This window comes from Anas platyrhynchos, chromosome 1, assembly GCF_047663525.1.
Source record: "Anas platyrhynchos isolate ZD024472 breed Pekin duck chromosome 1, IASCAAS_PekinDuck_T2T, whole genome shotgun sequence".
In the NCBI taxonomy this organism is placed as follows: domain Eukaryota; kingdom Metazoa; phylum Chordata; class Aves; order Anseriformes; family Anatidae; genus Anas; species Anas platyrhynchos.
The window spans coordinates 160077054-160098135 of record NC_092587.1 but is presented as its reverse complement, the minus strand read 5'-3'; positions in this window follow the sequence as shown (position 1 = coordinate 160098135).

Here is a 21082-nt window from a genome sequence, read left to right as displayed (position 1 = left end):
GCTGGGGGAAAAAAAATGTAGCTCAGAAGACCAAGATTTAAAAAAAAAAAAGGTGCCCTAAGCATTCAAGTAAGCAGAACAGTCCTGATGGTACTCAGTGAAGCTGAAAGAGAAAATCTGTTTATGGCTTCAGGCCATCAAGTCAAAGAAATATGTATCAACAGCAGTGATAGGAAGGGGGCAGCTACTTGGTGGTGTGCCTGCTGTATGAGTGGAAATGTTAACATTGTGTTAGCCTCTGTCTGCAGGAAGAGCTGGATCCCTCCTAACCTCACAAGTCATTCTCACAAGAGTTCTGTTCACGTTGGTACCAACACCTCAGCCAGAAGTGCTGTCTTCTCCCATTTATTACGAAACCAGTCTAACCATCCAGCTACAGATAGCAATGAGGGCAAAGATGGAAAGGAGTTTAACTAGAAACAGACTTAAGTCCTCATGTTTATATGCACAAGGGAAGAAAGGTAATTGAGACAAGGAAGTGAAGAGAGCATATATGTCATTATCTAATTGAATTATTACATTACAAAATAGAAACTTGAATTCTAGCCTTCTCTGAAAAAGTTGCTTATACATTTTATAATGAAAAGTTGAATGATACTTTCCTGTGGCCTGGTGAATTGTAATTTAGAATTTGGATTTAGATATTACTTTAAATGCTACCTTTCTTTTTGGCAAGAAAGTGCCTTCAAGAAAGTGCCTTCAAAGGCACTGTTCACCTCCTCCTGTGTATTCATCTCTTCTCTGTAAGAAACCAGTGATACAAGAACCACAAATGATAGTCTATGAATTACATGACAAATGGAGAAGTGATGTATGGGAGATTAAAACTTCACATGAAGAATCATAACAACATTTATTCTGATGTTCTATGGTGTATCAAACCCTTGTTTTTGTAAGAAAGAGGAACACCATGAAATAAGTTCAGAATAACTTGCAATCATCGTCAAGCTCATTTGTCCCACTTGCCAGTTCTCTATAGATCTTTCTTAAGTCTAGTATCTGCTATTTACTTTTCTTTCCCTTGTCTAGGAAGTCAGAGGAAAATTCCATCAAAACTCTTGCCAGCACTGAGGAATCAACAGCCTGCCGTTGGTTTACTGAAAGACCATCATGTTTTTTCACAAGAAATCAAGAGCTTTCTTTCAAAAATCACTGTCAGCTAAAAGACATTTAGGCTTATTATAGATTGCTGAGACTGAGAGATAGTGCTTTAAAAATATGGATACTTTATGTTATATATTGCCTTCTTGCCACTTGCCATCCCTAGATGTATTAAAGGTGTGTGGACATGGCACTTAGGGACATTGTTTTGTGGCAGAATTGGTAGTGCTAGGTTGATGGGTATACTTGATAATCTTAAGGGTCTTCTCAATCTAAATGATTCTGTGATTTTATTATTCTTTTTTCTTCTGTCAGAACAACACATTAAGCAATTCAGTTCAAATTCAGTGTCATTTTAATAGGTGCAGGAGAGCAATTAACTTTCTGTGGCAAAATGTCAAGTGCTTACTTTGCCTCATCAAAACACATTTTTCAGGAAAAGACTATCATCTCACATAAATAACAATCAGTGCAGTTAATTTGTATGTTTCAATTAGCTCATGATCTAATTATTCTATGGTCTAAGGATAAGAGCTAAGGACTTCAAAGGGGGATGGGAGGGGAGGGAGTGTTTTTACTATCTGCATTGGTGTTCTCTACACTGTTGACTTAGATCCATACTCTTGAATAAATCCTCTGTGATAGTTCACTGAACTTTACTGCTTAATTTCTCACCAACTTCCAACTTTGTCATATTGTGAACCTCAAACCTCAGTGCTAGTAAACTTCCAGAGGAGTCAAAGCTAGTTCAAGTGTCAAAAGAAAGACAGATGTTCCATGAAGTGATGATTATTTTTAATTTATTAATGTATTGAGAGTAAATTCCAAAGAGTTCCTAGCACATTAAGAACAGTAAATGAAGACTGAAATGAGGCAGAGTGGGATAGAGTCAACAGAAGAATTATGTGTCTGCAATGTAGTTGCTGTTGTTTTGGGATGTGTGAATCCCACCTTTTATATAAAAGTATGCTCTTTGGAACAGGAAGAGAGTTTCAGATTTGTTGTGTTTGATGGGATTCCAAGTCCTGCCTGATGGAACTGTTTTGGTACTAAACCTATGGAAGAAATACTTTAACTATTTCTGATGTGGGGACTGGATCTCTCTCTCCTTTATTTTCAAATCATTTTCTTTATTACTTGAAAAATCCTACAAAGCTGTACTTCATACTCTTTTTGCATTATAAGGCTGAGTAGTGGTTTTACCTTGCCAGCCAGTTGAACTTCACCACAATTGCTCTCTCACTCCCCTTCACTCACTCAGAAGAGGAGGGGAAGAAGAAAAGGAAAATAAATAAATAAATAAATAAATAACACCAAAAAACTTTTGAGTTAAGGTTAATTTAATTAAAGGGAAAATAATTATTAAGGGAAAATTATTACTAAGGGAAAAATATATAATTTAACTAAAGGGAAGTACAGAGAGAGGTGAAAGAAGTTACTCTCTACTTCCCACCAATGAGCCATGCTTGACCAAGTCCTTGAAGCAGGGCCTCAGTACATGCAGCCGTTGTTCGGGAGGACAGACATTTTCATAACAAATGCCCATCCCTCCCTTCCCCTTCCCTTTTTCCACCTTTTATTGCTGAGTCTGACATCATATGGTATAGAATGTCCTTTTGGTTGATTTAGGTCTGCTGCCCTGGTGATGTCCCCTCCCCACCTCTCATCCACCCCCAGCCTGCTGGCTCTGGAGGGGCTGGAGGAATCCCTGATGTGCCAGCACTTCTCAGCAGTAGACACAATACTGGTGTGATACCAGTGCTATTCTGGCTACAAGTGCAGTGCACAGCACTGTATAGGCTGCTGCAGAGAAAGTTAACTCAATCCTAGCGAGACCCAGTACAGGCTAAAATATATTTTTCCTGCTAACCGTAGCCAGTAACCAGATGGTGTTTTCAAAGTTTTCTGTCTCTATCTTTTCAGAATTTCTTAAAGTAAATATTAAAAAAGAACGGATTATAATGCAAAACATTATTTATTAATACCAGTTAGAAAATAAAAATGTGATCCTATAAGCAAAGGCATGTTAATTGCTAAAGGCAGTATTTAACCCAGAATGATTCTGGAAGTCTTAATAGAACTAATATTAATTAAATTAATATAATTTCATTACAAAATTTTATGCCTCTTTTGTCTTATGTCTTTTTTTTTTTTTTTATGTTTTAGGAAAAGAGCAAAGATTTGTTGGACATGAGTAAATGAGAAGCTGCCAGAAGTCTCCCCTGACAACTTTATTTATTAATGGCAGAATCTGCATCAGGTGAAAGTCAGATCAGATGTTAAGAAAAGGTTCTTCACTGAGCTTGGCTGGACACTAGAATGGGCTCTCCAGGAAAATGGTCATGGTATCAAGCCTGACAGAGTTCAAGATGCATACTGGATATCTCTCTTGTGAATAACTTTTGCTGTCTCTCAGAAGGGGGGCAGAGTTTTAATATGGGATATATGTAGAGTTTGTAGCTGTCTTAATTTATCGCTAGGTTGATTGTAGGAGAAATAAGTGAAAAAAATAATCAAAGTACTTACATTTCATATCCATAAGATGCTGCCTCTGTCTCTGGAAGTAGTGATGCTCAAGTTATTTTTTTGATACTAAAACCACAGGAATACTGATATTACTAATACATAAAAGCAGACACATTTTATCCACATTTTAGCTTATGATCTGATTCTGGTTGTGATACTAATTGAATAAAATATAGAAATTCCATTTGAACTTATATCAAACCTAGCTCCCTACTCTTTCAATTTAACACTGTTTTTACTGGGTTAGTTTGCTAATGATCCTTACTGCATTTTCTAAAATATTCAGCTAATTATTTTTACTTGATGTAATTTGTTTTGCAAATGTAGACAACATCAACTAGAAAAGAGATGATATTGTTCATAGTAGAACAGTATTTAGATCTCCTTGCAGCACTTTTCTGAGAATTTTGAATTTGAACTATTTTATGAAAACACTGGAGTATTATCTCATATATTACATGACTGTGCTATTTGATATAGTTGGGTGGTGGTGGTGTCTTATTTTGTTTGTTTGGTTTGGTTTCCAAAGGAAGACTCTCTATTGTCTTTGAACTAAAGAAGAAAACCTCTTTTGTTGCAGTCTTAAGAACTACCTAAATAAGGAAAGGATGGTGAACTATGAATTCTGTACAGAAATAAACTTTTCACTTCAGCCCAGGTCTGTAGACCTTTTAAAGGGTTGCTCTGGAGACACAGCTCTCTTAACAAAGTTTCCAAATATTCCAGACTTTACAGTAAATTTTACAATAGGTTCATGGCCCTCAACATTGAAGAAGACTCAGACGTGCCTACTAACAATGAATCTATTCTACCTGAAATGCTCAAGGCAATTCAATAGCAGCCACAAGTTATTGTAATGGGTGACTCTCTGCTTTGGGGGATAGAGGCACCTATCTGTCGGCCTTATTTATCAGCAAGGGAGGTTTGCTGCATGCCAGGGGTGTGAATTCAGGATGTGGCAGAAACTCTGGTGAAGTTGGTTCAACCCTCTGACTGCTACCCCCCCCCCCCCACACACACACACACACCCCTCCCCAGTCTTACTCTACATGGGTTCAAATGATACTGCTAGGAAGAGTAGCAAAAAGGACTACAGAACTCCAGGGATGGTAGTCAAGGGAAGGGCATGGGGGCCTAGGTGGTGTTCTCCTCAGTCCTGTCGGTGAGAGAAAAGGATGTGAGAAGGAGGGATAGGTCAATAACTGTCTGCAAATCTGAAGTCAATGACAGTGGTTTTGACTTCTATGCTCATTGGACCCTGTTTGAGGATCAGCATATGCTTGGAATAGACCTTACTAAGCAGGGCAAAGACATTTTTGCTGATAGGATGGCTGTCATCATCTGAAGAGCTTTAAATTGGAGGGGGGGGGGGGGGGGGGGGGAAGGTACACAAACTAACAAGCAACTCCGTGCAACTCCGTGAAGGAATGATGCACAAGGCTGTTGAACAGTGGGGCATGTGGTGAAATGATAGGGAGGGACCACAATATCAATAAAATATGAATTAAGCATGGTCACCTCTACTGCTTACAGGTTAGCAAGAAAATGCCTGCAAGGCAGCATTACGGAGAAATTCCCTAAACATTTTTTAGGCATACACCAAGCTGGACTGCCCCTCTTAAGTGCCTGTACACTAATGCACACCGTAGACCTGTGCGGTGTCAAGAGTTGGACTTGATGATCCTTAAGGGTCCCTTCCAACTCAGGATATTCTATGATTCTATGATTCTATGATATATGGGATAAACAAGATGAATTAGAGATATGCGTACACTTACAGGATTATGATCTTATTATGGTCTGCTACAGGCTGCCCAACTAGGAAGACCATGTAGATGAGGCCCTCTATAGCCATATAGGAGCAGCCTCACATTCACAAACTCTGATCTTCATAGGGGACTTTAACCACCCTTTTATCTGTTGGATGGACAGAACAGCAGGGCATAAGCAATCCATGAGGTTCCTGGGTTGTTTTGATGCCACAGGGGTCAATATGAGGTCCAGTTATGTTAAAATTCTTGATTAATGACCTGGAGAGTGGAATAGTGTATGCTCAGCAAGTTTGCAGATGACAAAGAACAGAGAGGAGTGGTTGATATGCCAGAGGATTGTGCTGCCATTTGGAAGGACCTGGAAAGGATGGAGAAATGGGATATTTAGGACCCTCTGCACTATAACAAGGAAAAACACCAAATTATGCACCAGGGTAGGAACAACCACAGGCACCAATATGTGCTGGTCCACTCACCTCTGCAGAAAATGACCTGCCATCAATGCACACTTTCCATAAAGAAGACTAATGATATCCTGGGCTGCATTAGGCAAAGTATCGCTAGCAGGTCAAGGGAGGTGGTCCTTCCCTTCTACTCAGCATTGGTGAGTCCCCACCTGGAGTACTGTGGCCAGTTCTGATCCCCCCAGTAGAAAGGAGATACGGTCATACTGGAAAGAGTCCAGCATAGGGACAACAGACTGGAGCACCTCTCCTCTGAGAGGAAATTGAGAGAGTTGAGACTGTTCAGCCTGAAGAAGAGGAGACTCAGTGGGATTCTTATTAACGTGTATAAATACCTGAAGGGAGAGTGCAAAGAAGAGACAGGGTCTTTTCAGTGCTGCTCAGTGACAGGACAAGATGTAAGGGGTACAAAGTGTAACACAAGAGGTTCCCGTCTATTGTGATTTTGGTTATCATTAATCTTCTTTGTAGAGGTTCATAGGATGATGGGTTTTGCATTTTTGATGAAGATAGTAGTAATAACAATCATGTATTTAGTTGTTGCAGAGCACTTAGAAAGAGTCAAGGGTTTTTCTACTTCTCATGCTGCCCTGCCAGTGAGGATGTGAGGGATGCACAAGAAGCTGGGATGAGACACAGTCAGGACAGCTGCTCAAGACTGGCCAAAGAGATACCCCATATGACATCATGCTCAGCAATAAAAGCGTAAAGAAAGAGGAAGTGGAAGACATTGGGAATGATGGCATTTGTCTTCCCAATAAACCATTAGTCATAATGAGCCATGTTTTCCTGGAAATGGCTGAACACTTGCCTGATGATGGGAAGTAGTAAATAAATTCCTTGTTTTACTTTGTTTGTGCATGCAGCTTTTGCATTACCTAGTAAAACATCTTTATCTCAACCCATGAGTTCTCACACTTTTACCTTTCCAATTCTCTCCTTGTCTTTCCTGTGGAGAGTGAGTGAATGGCTGTGTGGTACTTAGTTGCTTGATGGGTTAAAACTCAGCACCATCTAAACATCAGAAAACACTTTTTTACTGTGCAGGTTACTGAGCACCGGAATAGGTTGCCCAGAGTGGTTGTGGAGTGTCCTTCCTTGAAAATCTCAAAAGCTGCCTGGACAAATAGAATAATAGAATCATTAAGGTTGGAAAATACCTTCAAGATCATCTGGTCCAACCATCACCCTACTACCAATGTCACCCACTAAACCATGTCACTAAGCACCACACCCAACCTTTCCTTGAACATCCCCAGAGACGGTGATGCCACCACTTCCCTGTGCAACCTGTTCCAATGTCTGACTGCTCTTTCTGAGAAGAAATGTCTCCTAATTTCCAACTTGAACCTCCCCTGCTGTGACTTGAGGCCATTCCCTTTAGTCCTATCAGTAGCTGTCTGTGAGAAGAGGCAGACCCCATGCTTCCCACAGCTTCCTTTCAAGTAGTAGTAGAAAAAAAAGGTCTTCCCTGAGCCTCCTCTTCTCCAGACTAAACAACCCTAGTTCCTTCAGCTGCTCCTCACAAGACTCGTGTTCCAGACCCAACCTCTTTGAACAGGGGTTGCACCAGATAACAACCACCGGTCCCACGTTGGATAACATCCAACGGTCAATTTGAACCGTTCTTTGATTCTATGATTCCTGGCTGCTGTAGGCCACTCTAAACTGTTTACTTTGAACTATTCCATTCTTAGTCCTTTAATTCTTGGCTCATTGGACTAAGAGCTCAGGCACTGAGCAGTAGCTGAATTGTGTTTTCGGACTCACATATGTAAAAACTATATTGTGTGATGCTAATAATAACAATAATAATTGTCATCCTAATTACAATCAACACATCCTAATTACATCCAACACAACAATTATATGTTGTGTTGTATCCAGTCCCAAGTAACCTCAGTCTTTTAATCTTTGTTTTATTTATTTAATTGTTTATTTATATTTTATTTATGCATTTATTTATGCATGACTTTATAATCTTTTTTTCATCTCACAATACTCCAAAATATTTCTCACTTTATATATGGATTATCTTATTTCTTAGAGTAGTTGCCACTTCTGTAAGAATTCTGGTTTCTTTCATGATGATTTTGAGGAAGTACATTTTTTGTCTGGATGATTCTCCTGTTTCAGTTCTTCTATAGCTTTACTAAGATTCTCCATAAACCCATGATTTTGACTTTTCCTTTAAAGAATTTTCTCCCCGGGTAGTTTTCCTCAAGGTCTTGTTGTTATATTAGTATATCATCAGTTATATTCAATTTGAGTATTTCAGTTATTTTTAGGAATTATATAGTGGAAAATATGTTGTAGCAGTCTACATGAAAATATTTTCAGAATATTTTCAGAATATTAAAAAGAAAACAAAGGAATATTATCACATAGATACTCTAACTCCACAAATTAAATCAGTTTGCAACTTGGATCATGAACTTTTAAATCCCAGCTAGCAGTATCTCTCAGAACTGTGTCAGATCTTTATAGTGCATGCCATAAAAACCTGATTGTTCTTTAAATTTACTCTGGCATTCCCACACTTTCACATTCAGTATGAAGTTAGTACTTCATAGACATCATAACAAAATTTTGTATTTTTTTCTTGTCATTTTCTTGATTTCCAGGAAATCAAAAGGTTGTACATCAGCTGCATTATTTCCTCACTAGGAGAGGAATGATTAGATTAAAAAAAAAAATAAAAATCCTTGTCAGTTATCTGTACTCATACTGTATTTTTATTTCCAGCATGCCAGCTTCTGCGTTTCTAAGAAGTGAGCAAGTCTTGTAACTTTCTACCTTTTATCCTATTTTTGATTTGTTTTGTTTTGTTTTTTAATTAAAGTCGGAGCTCTGTAGAAAAGTGTAATCTTGTTTGAAGGTATGGTGCAATTGAAAATTTGATTCTCAGCAAAGAAGTACAGATAATTCAGTACATTTTATTATGTTATTATTATTATTATTTTAAAAGTCCCAGCTATGGCTTCTGTTTACATGTTCTGTAGGTCCAAGAAAACACACTTGTCATCTGTGTCTTAATCCTTCATTACACCCCCCACAGCCTTTCCCCCCATCACACAAACACTTTAATTCACTAAGTATAAAAAGACTTCATCTATTTGATGAAAACTCAGAGTGCTTTCCAACTCACAATGTATGTCTTTCTATGTCCTGAATTAATGTACATTCCCTTTAATTTCATTCTCTTCATTCTCTGAACATTAAATGAAACAGAGAATCATTGTGTTCATTAGATCCCAAGTCCAAATTTTTGAGGGATCAGGAGCTCAAGCAGCACAACAGAATTAATCTCCCCTACACCTGAGACACAGCTTAAAACATCTTCAATTGAATAGATTCTTATCCAAAAATGACTGTCTTTTCTCCCATTAGTGTCTCTCAAGAAAACATAGCGACACACTCCAAGACCTTAATCATTGTCTATAAACATTTTGTAACAGGAAAAATATAAGATTAAAACACATACCCAGTGATATCCTAATATCACACAATCTTCTCAAAAATATTTAGATTTTTATTCCCTCTGTTCTGCTGTGGAAGCTAAGTTTGAAAAAAAAAAAAAAAAAAAAAAAAAAACACATATTAATGCCCAGTTTTAATCTTTTTTTTTTTTTTTTTTTTTTTTTTAATGCAATTTTTAACAGCCTAGTGGTTTAGAAGTGAACAGAATTATCCCTCACAGTCCTCCTTTTATTAGGTTACACTAACATTTTATTTTCTCATTCTGAAATATTGGATTCTCTTTTCCCTATATATTCTGTTTTTTAGCATATAGGTGATCCGAATTGTCTAAAATAATTTAAGTGTCATCCCATCAGGTCGAATATATTGAAGCAAAGGTATACATTTATATTGCAATGTCTCTTCCTATAAATATCTCCTCATATAGTCTAAAATTAAGGTTTATTTTATTAATATAATTTATTTATTTTATCTATTTGTTTATTTACATATAGGTGGCTACATCACATTAATGAGTTATGGTCATTCTGCTATTAATTCGAATAAGTTAGTAGTGCTCTACTTCTTTTCACACTGAAGGAAAATGCCCTTTTACCTTGACCAATTTCATCATACTGAATTCTCGTGTAGTTAGCCCATGGTTCTGTTTTAATCAAACTGTTCTATTGCATATGGAATAGATGATGTTATCTCAATTTCAAATTTGGGTTTGCATGTGAAATGGAAATAACATATAGAATGTAAGGGTATATGGTCACTTGGACTGTGGTGAGGACCTCTGGTTTGTGAGAGTGTAAAACGAACAATGATGCAGCATAAATAAAGAGAGATGAAAACCGATTAAGTACACAGATAAACAAACCACTTATTTCCACTAGGTTAGCTATACTAAGGTTGTCCAGTAACATCTACTTAAAATCAGTGTATCTCTTCAGTAAATATACACTATTCAGTGATAAAACAGATTTACTTTGCCTGGATGTTGCCAGAATATTTAGCAAAAGTCAAATGGTTTTATAATAAGTGAGTGCATGAAATATGTCTTTCCATGTTATTAAATGCTGGAAACTCATTACTCATTGTAATTAAAGTGCTTACTGTTATACTGCTAATACATTAAATTTGAAGAGTTTTCAATGCAAACTCAGAGAAAACATCTCAGAACAATTGTATAAGAGTCAATTACAACCTTAATGATTTTATGATTCTATTATTCTATGAATTTGCTTACATTCTTCTATTAAAAATACATTAAATATTCATTTGCATTCTGCAATGTAAGGATGATAATAAAAAATGACTATATAAAGATGTCTACTTCTTGGTTAACAAAACCAGGTTCTTACTTCAATAGCACAGTTCTTGTTTTAACAAGTGTCCCTACCACTATATCTTTTTTAACACATTTCTGCTTATTACCATATCTCTACTTATCACAGGAACAATGAAGGAAAGATCATTTTTTGCCCCTGTCCCTCCTTGGTTACATGACTGTAATTATTCAGTTTCTATTTTCCCCAAACATGGACTTCAACACAGCTGTTTGTTGTTTCTTTTTTTTTTTTTTTTTTTTTTTTTTTTGTTGGTTGGTTGGTTGGTTTTGGTCCAGTAAAGGTCAAGAAACTCTAATCCATTCATCATTTAAGGAAACATTCAAAAATTGGTTATGTATGTGTAAGTTTACATTAAGGATAGATTTCTACAGTAGAATGGACACTAAAAACCTAATCAGAGTATTAAATAAATAAATAAATAAAATATTTGAGAAATACCTTAGCAAAACAGCAGTTTGGTTTCAATTAAGCCTATACAAGTAAAGAAGTTGCAAATTGTCAGTTTGCACCTCGCCAAGATCTACCCATTTCCCACAGTAATGGAAAAACTGACAGGAAAGAAATTCCTGACTTCACATTAATGCTGTGTTACTGTGTATCAACAGTGAAATGTTAATCAGAAAAAAAAAAAAAAAAAAAGAAGCAGATGGAGGAGTATGGGTCTGTAACCTAATATAAGCACACTGTTCTGCAATAGAAAGTACTTGTTTAAGTACCATGTTCTTGGCTTACTTCCTCAAGACTTACTGTACGTTTGCATTAAAATGTATAAACACAGAAGACAGAAAATGCAAACACAAATAAACAAACAAAAAAACACCACCACCAAAATACTGAAGCAATGAGCATGCCTTCACAGACTTCCTGTCGTTCTATTTAGGCTGCCTTTATTCAGGTGAGAGGCTGTTATAAATACATTTCCTATATGTTGCTTGAAGGTAATGCAACTGTTTCACTCACTTTTCTGAATCTGAGCAATAAGAAAAAGAAGCATCTGTAAATTAGGAATATATAACTGAATTGCTCATACATGAAATAAGCCTCCATACATACACGCCATTTTTCTATAAATGGCACACATGAAAAATAGGTCATTCATTAGGATAAAGAAATCCTCTGAAATTTTAAGGTAGTGTTCATATTACTCCAATAAGGGAAAAATCCGTGTCTTTTTTTCATCTGTTGTTTTCATGAACTGTGAAAAGGTCTACTTTTCATTTTCAAACTATTCTGTATTGTATCTAAAATCTAGACTCAGCGGTAATTTAGGATTTTTTGGATATTTATTTATTCACAATTATTTGTGAGTAAATACTCAGAGTATTTTTTAACAACAACTTTGTGTATTGTGTAGAATTATAAAGAGGAAAATAAGTGATATTTCCACAAAGGTATTTTGCTTCCCAAGCAACAAATTCCCTCGATGTTGTTTTCATTACTATTACAGAGGAAGTAATTCCATACAGTTCAACTTGGATTAATTTTGGAGTCTCTAGCTTTTTTAGCATGCACTTAATCGTAAAAGTAATGAAAACAAGAAAGAAACATGAGGTAAGTTGTATGCCATGAAAGCAGACTCCAAAACTTCTGACCTCCTTTTTATTCTCTTTTGTTCCTTAAGTAGGAGAAGAAAGAGGAATAAGAGAAAAAGTACTAGTGCGTTTAGGTATGATTAATGACATGGTGAAAGAAGAATCTCAGATGTTATGATTCTCTGTGAAGTTTACACATATTAGGGCCCAATCTATTCTTAAAGAATTAGTTAAAATAAGTCAAAATTCATCTGAATTCATCTGAATTAATTTTAGAACAAGAATATGTTTTGGCAGGGGGGTTGGATCTGATGATCTTTCAAGGTCCTTTCCAACCCCTTCAGTTATGTGATTCTGTGATAACAAGGACATTATTATTTCTTATTTTTTCTACATTTCTAAAAATTTTAGTTTTGATGAATCAATATAGAAAAAAAAAAAAAAAAAAAAAAGAAAGAAACTTTTTCTTTCTTTCTTTCTTTTTTTCCCTAAATTGAATGAAGGTTCTTTTTTTTTTTTTTTTTTTTTTTTTTTTAATATCATATGTTTTTAGTCTGTCCTACTTTCTCATTAACACCTCATTTTTTTCCCCTTTAAAAATAGTTCCTTTGGACTTTTCTTTAATCTTTTGGAAATGGGAAACAATACATGGAAAACAATTTATAACATACTCCTACCAAGGTTTTAGTGAACAAGTGTGATTACGTGGCTTTGTTTGTCATGAGTAAGACAAACAGAATCTCTAAAATTCTCAGAACAGTAACATTAAGATGAAAGCATTTTTCCCCAAACACAGACATTCAGTACTTTCTGCAGACTCAGCATGTCTTACATTGCAATCAATGAAAGCACCATACATTCAGTCCTTTATTTTCTAGTAGGTTTATCAGAAGTAACTTTGTATATGAACAACTTGGGTGAAAACACTGGGAATTAATTTTAAAAATAGATGGCAATAATGGGGTGTTGTATAAGCTGATGGGCTTTTCACTGAATCAACTGTAATGAAGGTGTACCTGCCAAGAGAGAGTGAGGGATGGAGACCATTATTTTTCTAGCTGTTAGCTAGAAAATCAGAAGGAAATAGTAACTTGTTTATTTGTAACAGCTGGATTTGTAAGAGAGTATCTGTGAAATATTTAATGAAAAGGAGAAAAATAGCCAAAAAATTCAAAGCTAGAAGACTATCTTGCTAAATTCTAGGTTTCCTTTATAGCTAATGGAAAGAATTGGGCATGATTACTTTATATTGAGGTGAAGTTCCTGTTGGGATTTTCCTGTTTATTCATTTACTGTAAGGAATATTAGCTTAGACTTAGATTAATATTAGATATAAATAGTTAAGCTTAAGGTTCGTGAATTAGAGCATAATGCCAACTCAAATAATTAAATAATCATCATCATCATCATCATCATCATCATTTATTTTAAAAAGAAAATAAGTTCTCTTCCAAATTTTTTTTTTGCTTCACAAATTGCCTATGCATGGAGCTTGGAATTCTAAGCAAAAATATGTTTCTACGTCTTGAGGTTCTTCTACTAAAGTAAGAATGTTGTAGTTGTTTCAAAACAGTGAAATAGGTCAACAAAGTCATAAGTGTGGTGTGGTTAGTTATTTTATAGTGAGAATTTTAGGCTGTTGGAACTCCTTTGGAAGAGTAATGTAAGAAATATGTGTTTATGGAAACTATTACAATGGCATCTAATTTTCAATATTGATCTCAAAGAGATCAGTAACAATTCAAGTTTATTAGAATTGTTAAAACAAACAGATAAGCAAATGAATGAAAACCCCCAAAATAAAATAGTTTTATCTTTATTCTCTTGTTCTGAACTGTTGTAAAATGAATGATTTTGACTTTGAAGTCCTGACTTAAGAGTATGAACTTTCAAACTTTTTTCCACTGTTTTTCCACTAGCAAGTAGTCAGAGGCAGTGTATATTGAGAACATTTAACCACAGTTATTTTAAAGTCAAACTGTCTTTCTTTTTCCTCTCTATATCTCCCCTTTTCCTTTTTTTCCTCCTTTCTTTATTTCCTGTCCTCTTTTACCACCTGTAATGTTCGAGTTTATGAAGTCAGTCAGTCCCTCTTTTAAAAAATGAAACCAAAAATACTTTCTTAGCAAACAACCACTTCTACAACTAGATGGAAGTCAGGGAAACCTGGGAGGAACAAATAAAAACCTGAGAAAGACAAATTGTTTCTGCTATTTCTGTGTGTTGTGGTTTAACCCGGCCAGCAGCTAAACACCACACAGCCGTTCACTCACCCTCCCCCCTCTCTCTCTGGGATGGGGGAGAGAAATGGGAAAGTGAAGCCTGTGAATTGAGATAAAGACAGTTTATTAAGACAGGGAAATAATAATAACAATAATGATGATAATAGTAGTACTATTAATAATGTGTACAAAACAAGCAATGCACATTGCAATTGCTCAACACCGATGCCCAGCCTAAACCTGAGCAGCCTGGCCCTCCTCCCCTGGCTAGCCACCCCTACATATTGTTTAGCATGACGTCAGATGGTATAGAATACCCACTTTGGCTAGTTTGGTCAGATGCTCTGGGTCTGTCCCCTCACAGCTCCTGCTGCACCCCCAGCCTGCCCGTTGGCAGGACAGAGTGAGAAGCTGAAACATCTTTGTCTTGGTGTAAACACTGCTCTGCAACAATTAAAACATCAACATGTTGTCAGCACTCTTCTCATCCTAAGCCAAAACACAGCACACTACCAGCTACTTGGAAGAAAAGTAAGTCTTTCCTAAATGAAACCAGGACACTATGGAATGAAATAACAGTTTCCTTGGTAATGAAGGGTTTTCTCATGGCTTTAGCTATTTTCATCTGCAATAGTAGGGCCCTGAGATGAGTGTAAATAACGCAAGCTTCTGAAATATATCTGAATTATTTGAGCATTCCAATATAAATTAAAACGAAAAGATTACACCATATATAGCTGTTATCCATAAGAAAACTAGGGAAGGCATATCCCTTGAATCTGGAGAAAATCTGCTTTATTGGATATTTTACTAAGAATTCTTCAGAGATTCATAGAAAATACTGAGATCTACATGTAAAGTGTGATTGCACATGATTTATAAAATGGTAGTTTTGCCTATAAAGATACCTCAGTAACTGTAATTCATGAAAGTTCATAGAAAAAAACAGTGGTACTCATTAGCCTACTTACCATTGAAGATCATGTGAGCACAGCAAAATTTTACTAACAGCCTGAGTACTGTCAAAAGCTTGTAGAAATAGTTTGATAGCATTAATTAGAATCATAGAAACATAGAATGGTCTGGGTTGGAAGGGGATGTAAACATCTTCTAATACCAATCCCCTACCACTAGATCAGGTTGCTCAAAGCCCCATCCACTCTAGCCTTAAACACTTCCAGGGAGAGGGTAACCACAACTTCTTTGGTCAACCTATTCCAGTGCCTAACCAACTTCAGAGTAAAGGAACTCCTGCCTAATGTCTAATCTAAATCTTTCCTTTTTTAGTTTACAGCTATTCCCCCTTGTTTATCATTATACATCCTGACAAATAGTCCCTTCCCAGCTTTCCTGAAGGCCCCTAGGTACTGGAAGACTGCTATAAGGTCTCCCTGGAGATTTCTCTTCTCCAGGCTTAACAACCCCAACTCTTTCAGCCTGTGTTTGTAGGAAACGTGCTCCAGCCCTTCGATCATCTTTGTGGCCCTCCTCTGGACTCGTTCTAATAGGTCCATGTTCCTCTTCTGTTGATGGTTCCAGAGCTAAACACGGTACTCCAGGTGGGGTCTCATGAGATCAGAGTAGAGGGGGACAAGCACCTCCCTTGAACTGCTGGCCACACTTCTCTTCATGCAGCTCAGGATATAATTGGCTTTCTGGGATGCAAGTGCACATTGCTGGCTTGTGTTGAGCTTCTCATCAACCAGCCAGGCCCTTTTCCTCAGGACTGCTCTCAACCCATTCTCCACCCAGCCTATACGAGTGCTTGAGATTGCCCTGGTTCAGATGCACTTGTATTTGGCCTTGTTGAACCTCATGAGGTTCACACAGCCCCATCTCTTGAGCCTGTTCAGGTCCTTCTGTCCTTCTGGATGTCATCCCTTTGCTCTACCTCATTGACTGTACCACACAGCTTGGTGTCATTGGCAAATTTGTTGAGAGTGAACTTAATCCCTCTGTCCATGTCACCGACAAGGATGTTAAACAGAGACAGTCCCAATACTGACCCCCCGAGGAACACCACTTGTTACTGATCTCCACTTGGACATTGAGCCTTTGACCACAACTCCTTGAGTGTGACCATGCAGCCAATTCGTTACCCACCAAGTAGTCCACCCATCAAATCCATGTGTCAATAATTATCCAAGCCTTGCAAAGTACTACTAAATAACAAGAAGATTTCCAGAAAGTACCAAACATTAAGATCACTGTTGCTATCATTTCAGAGTTCCTTTTGGTTTTACTGTATTCATTCTATGCATACACCTTGCATGCAGAAAAATTATTTTCGTATTATTTACACTCTCTGCAGACAAATTATTTTCAGAAGGCCATTCTATTCAACAGCATTTTAGGATTGGACTTCAAAGAAAAAAAAAGAAAAGTCTCTTATTAAAAAATTATAGTAAGAACTCCAGTAAGAATTATTTTATCCCATGTCATTTTTTCATAGAATCCTCATAGGATCACAGAAGGGCTCAGATTGGAAGGGACTTCAAAGATCATCTAGTTGCAATGCTCCTGCCATAAGAAGGGATGCCAACTACTAGATCAGGTTGCTCAGGGACTCATCCAACCTGGTCTTGAACACCTCCAGGGATGGGGCATCCACAAAATCTCTGGTTAAACTGTTCCAGTGCCTCACCACCCTCTGAGTTAAAACTTTCCTTCTAGCTTCTAAACTAAATCTCTCCTCTTTTAGTTTAAAACCATTCCCCCTTGTCCTACCATTATCTACCCAAGTAAAGTCCTCCCTCATACTTTTTATAAGTACTTTTTTAAGTATTGAAAGGCTGTGATGAGGTCACCCTGGAGCCTTCTCTTCTGTAGGCTGAACAGCCCCAGCTCTCTCAGCCTTTTGTTGTGCTGTCATTTTGGCTGTTTTATTTCTGTGATTAACTTATTCAATCCACAAAAAAAACCTGGAGAAATAAAGATAAATATACTTACTCAGCCCTTAGAAAGTGAAACTAACAGCTTTCATACTTTCTAACTACTAATAATTCAAAAATCTATTTTAAAAAAATTGACTTGACAGTTTGCATCTAAAAGTAAATCAACTTCCTATTAGAAATAATAATAATAGTAAAATATGCTGGACGGCACATACAGGGCAGGTCTCTGATGCGGTGCAAATAAAACAAATATTTTCAAATATTATTTTCCACACTCTTATTTATAAAGTGTTTCAATTCTTGCACCAGAAACATAGCCAAAGCAGACTATGTGGTTGTGTTTTGTGTTACCTCAGGGTTCCATTTTGCTCTTGGAGCCCAGCTCCATCGTTCTACCACACTCAGACTTTCAGCCTTGAATCTGTCTCTGGTATTTTGTTCCTAGTCTGTAAGAAGGCTGGGAAAGAAGAGCGTTAGGCTGATACCACTTAATGTCCAAAGACAATTAAGGGCCTGAGCCTGACCTGACTGAGCATCCCAAAGGAAGTACACACAGATGAGACAACTGATGTACACTCTCACCAAAATGAGTAAGTGGTTCAGTCAGAAATTAGGAGGCCATGAGAGACACTGAATGTTCAGAAATCAAACTGATAGTCTGCTGTATAGCCTTGAGCATAAACAAGAGAACGAGACTTTGTTTCTGCTGGCATTGTATTCTTTGGGAGTAGTAGACAGTTATTCCCTCTGGTTTCCAGAAGGGGATAACAATTTTTCTTTTCTCTGCTGCTACTTCTATCCTTGCTTAAAAAATAATTCACTTTTTTTTTTTTTTTTTTTTTTTTTTTTCAGAAGAAACAGTTTTGTTCTGTTTTTAAAGTTATGTAGTGTTTCAATTAAACTAAAATGATTCTAGAAATTCTTATGATATTGCATTTGTCCCTTTTCTTACGCTAAAAAATAAAGCTATGTTTAAATGGCTGGAACAAGTCACAAGGCCTTTAAAAGTGTGTCTTTCTTTTCCCTGTACTTAGTACAATTAAGATCAAAATCAGATTATTTTATTTTGGAAGGCTTAGTTACCTGGAATTGCTGTAATTCTCCACTTCGACCCAATTTAACTTCCATTACAATAGATGGGAAATATGTTCTATTTTGCAGTAGAAGAAAAACTGGATCTTTTTCTTTTCATGATTTTGTCTCTTTTGACCCCACAAGTCTTAAGTTAAAAAATATTAATATTTTCTTTTATTTGCCCACTGTTGTGTGAAGATAACTGAATTTGGATGTAGTATTAAATCATATTTTAATTCCCTTCTTGTTGGATTGGAATGGGTTGACGTTTAAAGAGATGTGCTTTAAGAATGCATAATTTCCCTTGACACAATTGCTAACAATGTAAGAGCTGAAGTACTCATTTTAAATACTCTTTTTAACTCCCTGATGTTTACTTTTTACATTTTGCTTTTAAAATGGGTAAATTTTGATTAAAAAATTACAAACCTTACAATTCTTTTGTTTTTGTTGTTGTTATAACAAGGAGTTTTAATATTTTAAAGCATATAGTATTGCATGGTTATAAAGATGATTTCGTAGGAAAAAAAAAAATGATTTAAGTACAACAAACATTTTAAAGTGAAATAAGCGTTAAACTACTCATTTTTCCAAACGTCATTCTACTGTTATACAGCTGAATTCCTTTTCCTGCAGAATGAGTGGAGAACAAAGAAAGTCATAATTTAATGCATTATGACCTGAACTGTTAACATTATGTTCACAGAATATTACACAAAACACGTAGTGAAATAGTAATATTGGCAAAAATGTAGTTGCTAATTAAAGACAACTTTTTTTTTTTTTTTTTTTTTTCCTAGAGACAAGAAGATAATATATATCAGAATTGAATGAAGAGGGAGGATAGAGGTACGTCACTAGCAAAGTCCAATATTTCTATAGTGCTATAAAGTACGCAAGAAGTCTCAAGAAGAAAATAATAATATAGTAAAGACCAGCTATTTTCTTTTGTTCCTTTCTTATTTCTGATCTTTTCTTATTTCTGGGCTAAAAGACCAAATGGTTGTTCGTTTATATGATTGCTATTCTCCAAGTGTTTTAACTTGTTTTAACTTGTTAGCATTGTGTAACATAATTACTGAAAAGAGAATTAGATCACAGCTTATAATGATTGATAAGCTCCCAAAAGCTACCCCAAACTACATATTTTGGTACCTGTACATCACCTGTTTTAAGTATATATATGCATATGCTTTCTAATCTTTTTAAATGAAGGTTTGATTTAGAAGCACATATTGCAAGATAGGACATTAGGGGGAGATTGTATAGAACTACATATTTTATTAGCAAGACTTTTTCCAACATCTTGATGTTAAGGTAAACCTACAGATCATTCCAGTTCGGGAAAGATCGGTAGGAAATTTCAGGCACAAATCATAGCAGATTGTTCATTAATACATTGTAGCGTCCAGTATTAAACAAACAAAACCTATCATTATCTGTTTCCTACTTGGCAGGTTATTTCCAAACTATGTCAAATGAATTGTCACATGAAAATTACATACAAGTATTTGTGTGTATTTTCCAGTGTTGATTTTCAGTTTATTTTGATAAATTATTTGCAGTATAAATCACTTTGAGGACTGTGCAGCATTTAGTAAGTATACATTAACTGTCAGTGAGACAAAAGATTTTTTTGCCTGATGTATAGGAAGCATTTGCTTGATGCCTTTAGAATTAAACTGCTAACTGAACTTTAGTAATAATTCAGGTGACCCTCTTGAAAAAGGGAAACAGTTTGCTCGGGAAGGATAATTTTGTGTATTATTACAATGAGAATCCAACTTCTACACAGAGCATTGAATCTGAACGGCTATCAGACAGCTATGATTGATGAGACATGGAAGAGTAATCTGACATGTACAGACATTGTAGTTCTTCTCTTTTATGCAGAGAGAAACTTACTGAATCTAATGGCAAGATAAAATTTCCTTAACATCTATTTCAAGCTGTATTTACACATAAAATAAAAAAAAAAAAAAAAAAAAGAAAAAAAAAAAAAGTCAGTAGTTTATGACACCAGACTGCGTAGTTCACAGATGGAAGAATGACTCAGTGAGATTTTTTATATACTTACTTTTATATATGTTTTTCACAGTGGCTGCAACACCTGAGAAATCTCTTAGACACAGACTGTGTTTTGGTCAGCTAACATGTGGTCATTGAAGAGAAAAATGGAGTAGGATTTGGTTCAGGAAAATATCTGCTGCTGTCCATGGAAATTTTCTAAATTCCTCCTTTTTTACTAGATAACACAGAAATCAAAACAAGTTTGCCTCATCCACTCTAAACATTCTCTAGTAATATCAAAACTCATCTTTTTCAAACTGAGAATATAACATATTTGAAATATCTGACAGATATCACACATGGTATTTTCATCCTTCTTTGTGATACCTACACTTTCACAGAATCACAGAATTTCTAGGTTGGAAGAGACCTCAAGATCATCGAGTCCAACCCCTGACCTAACGCTAACAGTCCCCACTAAACCATATCCCTAAGCTTTACATCCAAACGTCTTTTAAAGACTTCCAGGGATGGTGACTCCACCACTTCCCTGGGCAGCCTGTTCCAATGTCTAACAACCCTTCCGGTAAAGAAGTTCTTCCTAACATCTAACCTAAAACTCCCTTGGCGCAACTTTAGCCCATTCCCCCTCGTCCTGTCACCAGGCACATGG